This window comes from Suricata suricatta, chromosome 3 (genome assembly GCF_006229205.1).
Source record: "Suricata suricatta isolate VVHF042 chromosome 3, meerkat_22Aug2017_6uvM2_HiC, whole genome shotgun sequence".
NCBI lineage: Eukaryota > Metazoa > Chordata > Mammalia > Carnivora > Herpestidae > Suricata > Suricata suricatta.
The window spans coordinates 62,306,867-62,314,725 of record NC_043702.1 but is presented as its reverse complement, the minus strand read 5'-3'; positions in this window follow the sequence as shown (position 1 = coordinate 62,314,725).

Genomic DNA, 7,859 nt, shown 5'->3' with positions numbered 1-7,859 from the left:
ATATCGTTTGCAACTATCTTTTCCCATTCTGTCGGTTGCCTATTAGTTTTCTTGATTGTTTCCTTTGCAGTGCAGGAGCTTTTTATCTTGATGAAGTCCCAAGAATTCAGTTTTGCTTTCATTTCTCTTGCCTTTGAGGATGTGTTGAGTAGAAAATTGCTGCGGTGGAGGTCTAGGAGGTTTTTTCCTACTTTCTAAATACAACTCAGCTCAACCACGACACAAGATGCAAGTGCATACATTTTAAAAGTAACTAGATATTGACTTTCTCCTACAATCTTATCTGACTTGGCTTTTTGGTCTCTGTAGAACTTCATAATCTTCATCACTTTCATTCATGTATACTCTTCTGTGGCATTTGCTCTATTCAGGCAGACCCTGTTGTTACTTTCCTGTGACCTTATTCTTCTCTTCTCCCCTTGAGTCCCACAAGTAAACTAGACCAGAAATCTCTCTACTTCTCTGTTCAGCAAGTTGTTCTTTCAAACTACTTCTCTAAAAAATTGTTACAGTTATTTAATTTAGAAAGTTTTATCTCAAGGACAAAAGGGTTGGGAATATGAAAAAAATCTGAAAAGAAAAAGGGTAAGTGTCTTCCTCCCCCCGCCTCCCCCAAAATCCCCCACATAAGATGGTTTTCTTTTCAACCTACTGATTTCCTTCTTGCAGCTCTCCTTTAGGATGTAAACTCGATGGGCATAAAAGTGTAATCCATTATATTTCAAACTGCTTCAGGCAATTTTGATCCTCAACTCAGGGCAAAAAGAATACAGTTTCAACTGTTATGACTTTAGTATTATCTGTGTTAAGAAAGATTGTAATTAACAAATTATTATAGCTATTAGTTTTTGAAACCTGTATTGAGATGTATTGTTGCTGTTTTAAAGTTGAATCAGATTTAAAATCAAGTGAGATATAATTAAAATTACTTGGTCAATAAATATTTTTAAGTAGCTACTCTTGTCTTCAACTTTAGGTTTTTTTAAACAACAGAAAATAGCACAAAAGAACATTAAAATTTAAAGATAACAAGCAGTATTTCAGTATATTAATTTGACTCAATATATTATTTTTTATGTGAATTCAACAAAAGTCAGCCATTTCAGAAGCAATTTATAACCCATATGATATTGGTGGATATATCATGACATACTCTCTTTTGGAATGAACGCTTCTGAAAGAGCTATACATTTCTGAGCTGAAAAGTGAACCATTAATAAGTATTGCTGTTAGTGGTGTTTTTTTTGTGTTTTGTTTGTTTTATAACTATACCTGTGACCTAGTAGAAATCCTTCTAAGCAGCAAGGTTTATTAAAGCAGATCTGGGCAACACCAAGATGTTCAAGGACAGAGAGATTATGGATGCTGAGAGTGGGGATTGGGGTTGGAGGATGGCATTGAAAGTAGCAGGGATCTGTTTTGTGTTTCTCTCCTCACAGGAGCACATCATGAAACAGACCTAGTACGAAACAAAACAATCAAAGGTTAACCTACACAGCCCTTACCTCTTTTCTTAAAAGTAATGCTACTGTATAAGACTTTTAAAAAAGATATGTGATTATGAAAATAATTCAACTTACACTTATCTTTTTGAAACTAGGGATTATTCTGCCTTGCTCAGAAAAGATGCCCTGCTTTCAATGAGACACAAATCCACCGTGTAACAATTTGGAGGTCATTTCAACAAAATCTTTGAACATAATGTGGTATTTTTTCAACTACAGGCCTACATTTGTCACCTCTTAATACTCATTACATAGGGCGGGAGTTTAGGGCATTAAATAGATCAGAACATGCCTCATGCTTTAGAGCCCTGATCCATTTGTCTGACTTTGTTCTAATTTATTCTAAATTAAGTATAGAGTGGACAATATTGCCCTTTATCATTATATTTCATTATAATAATTTAATTTTTATAACTTATTACTCTACCTGTGTCATATGGGCAAATTTCCCCCTCCATTATTGGAGCTAGCTTGTTGAATTAGAGTTAGAGATGACTCACAATTCAGACACCACAACTTTGTTCTAGTTAGAATTCTTATCTAAAACAAATAAACCATTCTTCATGTTCAATTTTAGCCATGAAGTTAATCCAAAGTAAATACCAAAATAAACTGTTGCCTTAGTGTTTACCTTATAACAATGAACCCTCTGAATTATAAAGATTTTCAATGAAGTTGTAGCCAACAAAAATTGGAGTCATGAAAAAATTTAGAACTAGTTCATCTACTCATTTGAAAATTCATAGTTTTAAGTCAAATATACTTTGTCTTCTGTATCCTTTGCAGAAGAGGTTTGGCAGTTCTAAATTTTATCTGTCATCACAGAAGCCAGATTATCCCAAAGTAATCATTGCATTTAGTTCAGAAACAGTACTGTCCTAATACAGTGTTTCATTATACAAGGTTTACTCTGCTGTTCTTCTGAAATAGTAGAGATAACTATAGCAGAATTTTTTTAATATATTACTCTAGATATGTACCTGATGTTTTGATACTGAACCTTTAATGCAGCCCTACTGAAACAAGTGTCTTCCACTGTTTAAAAAATTTGAAGCAGTCATTTTGCAATTTGATGTGGGTACACTTTTATGCATTATACATTTTTTAAATCATTATTTTCAGCATTTCATTACTAAGCTCTAAGCAAAATAGGTATTTTCCCTCTAATCTTGAAAATAGATATTTGGCACCAAATCCTCTCTACCATGGAAATCAGGATTAAGGGAGTTAAAGGTAGAGTGAGGTCTCAGAGGGAAGAACTGTAAAGCACAGAGGATTATCGCAGGCACTGGAGCCTAATGCAGTTTACCCAGTTGGATTTGACATTGCTTAAGACCAGTGATTCCTGTCTCCTTTCCATTTTCTTCCTTTGGAATGGGAATGCCTACAGCTATTATCCTATACTGCCTCACTATTACGTTTTTGTGGTGGATCATTTAGTCTCTAATTTCACAAGTCTGCAGATAGAGAGGAGTTTTGTCTCATCCATACCTGATTTAGATTATTTAGATGAAGGCATTTGAGCTGCCGGTTTTAAGGTGAGATTTTCTACCCTGTGTTGATGTTAATTATTTAGACTCTCTGGGACATTGGCATGGGGTGAATGTATTTTGCATGTGGGATAGATGTGAATCGTTGGGGATAAGAGGATGGGCTACAGTATTCTGAATAATGACAGTCATGTCCATGTCCTAGTCCTTAAACTTGGGATGGCTACTTTATAAGGAACCTTCGGAAGTAATCCAGTTAAGGATTTTGAGACTGGGAGATTATCCTAGATTATCTGAGTGGCCTGATGCAATCACAAGTGTCCATGTAACAAGGACACAGGAAAAGTTAAGAGTTAGAGGGAAAAGTGATAGGATGGAGGCAGAGATTGGAATAATATGTTTTGAAGCTGGAGGAAATGGCTACAAGTCAGGGAATACAAGTGGCAGTAAGAATCTGGAAAAGACAAAGAAACCAATTCCCCCCTACAGCCTCCAGAAAGAATGCAGCCCTGTGGACAGCTTAACTTCAGCTCAGTGAAACTGATTTGAGACCTTTGACCTCCAGAATTCAAAGATAATAAATTCATGTTGTTTTAAGCCACTAAGTCTGTGGTGATTTCTTACAATAGCAGTAGGAAACTAATACCGAGGGTCCATATGAAACTGCTTTATAAAGATGGATTCTGGTAGAAAACTGAAGATTCCTTGAATATTAAATTCATACTTCTTGAAAAATTCAAACAAATATAAAAATAAAATTATGTAATGGGAGTGGGAGTTGGAGATGAAGTCAAAGTCAGGAATGTCTGCTGCACACATTACTGGGTAATAAAGAAGAGGAATTTTACAGTTTGGCAGGGATGCTTTAACTGGTGTCCAAAAAACTGCTTTAAAACATTTTTATTTTGGTTTCCCTAGATATTTTCTCTTCTTTGTCACCCACCCTCACTCCTCTAGAACATTTCAAGTTGGACCCACAGAGACACTTTTGAAGGTTAAATGAAGTTCAAGGGCTTCAATTCTTAGTTTCCCTGCTGAGACAAAAGATACACTAATTAATGGCTTTTATGAAGTCTTGGCTTTTACTGGAAATAAAACCAAATAATTCCTCTGAAGAGTTTATAACTAATTGCTATTTAGCATAATTTGATTTGAATTTCTCATGGAAAACAGTTGAATGGAAACAGTTGATTATTATGAATCTAAAAGTTTTTTCATCCTAAGATTAGTCATGCTAAAAGCCAGTGTATCATTATAAATTTTATTCTGCAACACATTTTTTTTTGTTTTTGTTCTGCTGTATTCCATGTGTTGGGATGAAATGAGCTTTGGGAAGAACAAAGAATTTATTACATTAAGTGGTCTAAAATCTTTGCTACCTAAAAATTTCAGAAAAATAAATTGCTCCAGATTGAAACATTTTCTAGATAGAATCTTTCCTTTTAATCAAAAAGCAAATGTTGGAATGGGGGGGATGTGTTTTATATATTATACATGTATATGAGCTGTGTGTGTGTGTGTGTATAAGCTGTGAAATTAGGTGATTAACTAGTTGTTACTTAACCTTCTAATTTTTGTATGTCTAATTACATGAAATAGATGTTGGGGTTTTGATTTTTACTTTGCTTATCCATTTGGAGTGTCATTGTAACTACTGTATTGTAAATGATGGAAAATAATTGCATATGTTAAAAAATATTGTTATATTCTAAAAAAAATAAAATAAAGTTACAAAAAAATAAATAAACCATATGTATATTTGCATGTTTTGGTTTTTATTTTAAACATAGTGGAAGGAAACTCATAAATTATACTTAGTTGTGATTTTTAAATTATAGGTGTGATATAAATTAACTTTAGTGATATTGTCTTTGCAATTAGACACTATTTCTTTGGGACAATGCATAAAGATACAGAACAGGCTTGCTGAGATGTGTAAAACCTAAGTGTACATAAAGCCCAGGACCTGCCCACAGAGTCATAGGTATGGCTGCGACCTTTCTAAAAATAGCATAAAAAAAGTGATATTACTTACATGTTTTAGTATAATTGGAAAAAAAGATAAAGTACAACTTGCTATTGCAAACTGAAGAAATTTCTTTATAAGGCCCTGTTAAAAATGGCATGTTGTAATGAAATGAACAAAGTCCTCAACAATACTTTAGGGCTATTACTGCAATGATTTTATCGTATTTTTTTTAATAAAGAGCCTTCATATTTGCTAATGGTTTGAAGCCAAAGTAAAGTTTGAATAAAAACAATTTTAATAAGAATCTGCCAAGTCTTCAAATCCAAAACTTCCTAAAAGATGTTGAAATTGTACCCTTTTTAAATGGCAATATAATATTTAGAATAGGATTTGTATTTGTTACAATCCTATGTGAAATCTGGTCATTGTATCATTAATCATCTTGTATTTAAATTGAAGTTCCTTCCTTCCTTCTTTCCTTCCTTCTTTCATTCATTCATATATTTTTCTTCCTCCTCACTTTTTTTCCCTTCTTTTCCTTCCTACCTTGTCCTTCTATTTCTTGCTTTCTTATGTCTCTTATGTCCTTCTTGTAATTTCTTTAGCCTTTCTTTCTTTTACTACCTAAGAGTAGAAGTCAATGTTGAATCCAAAAATCTGAGCACATTTTCTTGGGGCAAATATGAAAATAACCTTAAAAAATGATTCTCAACTTATTGAAGAGGTGAGGGCAAAACCTTCACTTCTGAATTCAGAAGGCACTGTATTGAGATGTCGTTAATGTATTTTGAAATAACATCTTATTCTCTTTGTTTTGACCAGCTCTCAATCCAAACAGGCTCTTGGACACTTAAAAAAGAGGATGAGAAAGAATGGGGGGTGGCGAAGGGTGGGAGGGGCAATGATCATTTTCTACTCCAACATTTCATATTGCACATGTAACAAGTGAGTTATTAAGAAATATTTTGCTGTATTTTCTTGATATTTTAGATTTGTCACCTAAAGAATGCAAAGTTGTTTTCCCCTGCAGGCTTCTGTGTTCTCTTGTTCTAGATTTTGTTCCATGGGTGGAAAGAACTTAAACTATATTCCAAGAACATTTTCACCTATTAAAGACAGGAGATCAATGAGCAGAATTTACTCTCACCCATTTTCCAGGCAGTGTAATTGTAGTTTCTGCCACAGTCTATGAAAGAATGCAGGAAGATAGTGGACTTATTGTCAGTCTAGTTATATGGCTTCATCCTTAGATTTGATTTGTACAAAAGCAAAGTAAAATGTTATTTCTTGTACCTTGAATGTTGCCCATAGAAAATAAATATTATTATTATACTTGAAATCTACTTCACTGGTATATAACTATAAATAATGTGCTTTATTCAATAACTTGAGCAAAGTTGATGGTTCAGTCTTGAGGAGGCAAAATCAGTTAAAGTTAAAAGTTAGTACTTATGCAAACTGAATGAATTTGGTTCCAAGGAGTGACCAAAAGGTTTAGATCTTCACAGGTTTATTCTAGGCTTAGCAATTCTAAATTCTTGGGCAATGAGAAATATATTTGACTTGGTTTTGCCTTCTCAGTCCCTTTCGTCTCTCTCCCTTCCTTCTCCTTTTCTCTATTGCTAGTGCTATACCTATCTCTACCTCAATCTTTATTTCTATTTTCATTCTCTAATTCTTAAAAAATGATAATAGTTAACAGCTAATCTTTACTGAGTGTTTAATGTGTAATATGTACATCTTACATATATTTTATATAGATTTAGGAGAATGGTAAAATGAAGGTCTAAACAACTCTTGCATTTTAACGTGTTACGAAAAATAAACTTCAATATACATTTTGAAGTGTTAAGCACTCATGTGAGGAATACCCACTGGCGATATTCATGAGGTCACGAAGTTTACAGGTCTGACTAGCTGGTCAGAATATTATTTCTTCAATAACCTATTTAATTTATCCCTCCCTCTTTTTGTTCAAGCATATCTTACATGCCTACTATATAGGGAGTTATACCAATAGTTGTGAATACAAAACAAAGAAAACTGAGTTTTCATCTGCAACAACCTGTGTCCTGTAGTAGGTGTTGCATTTCCCTGCTGGAGCTCTGTCTTCATGGATCTTGTTGTGAAACCAGTATATCTAATGTCAAGGTAACACCTGCCAACCTAGACCTTCATAAAATAAGACTTTAGTGACTGCTGCGAATCAATAGTGTTCATAGCTACCAGCAGTTTGAGCAACTCTAGATGTGGCATTTTTACAATTATCACAAGGCAGACTTGTCATTAACTGAGAGGTCCTGAATAGCAGTGTATAGATGGTTTCATTAGGTGTATAACAGAATACAATCAGCCATAGGTTTCTGAGAGTCTAGAAACACATGGACCAGCAGGAATAGGACATAATGGAAATGGAGTCAAAAGCCCCTCATCAAAAATCATCTTTAAAACAAGTAACCAGTATCTCTTAGAATGTATAAAATGTCTCATGTTTCTTGGAAGTCAGAATAGTTGTTAATTTATAAAATAAGTATAAATGAGTTGGACAAAACAAAGTTTAGACACTTTTGTTTTCCTCTCTGAGGTATAAATGAAGCAAGGTAAGGCTAATGACACCCATTTATCTTGAAAGTACATATTTCTAGCATCAAGAGTAGCTGGTTCATATTCATTCTTTTTCTCTTTCTTCTTCTATTTTCTTGTACTTTCAATTGTTTAAAATTGTGATAAAATTAGACCTACAGACACATAAAATGATGCTCAACATCACTCATCATCAGGGAAACACAAATCAAAACCACACTGAGATACCACCTCACACCAGTCAGAGTGGCTCAAATGAATAAATCAAGAGACTATAGATGTTGGAGAGGGTGTGGAGAGATGGGCACCCTC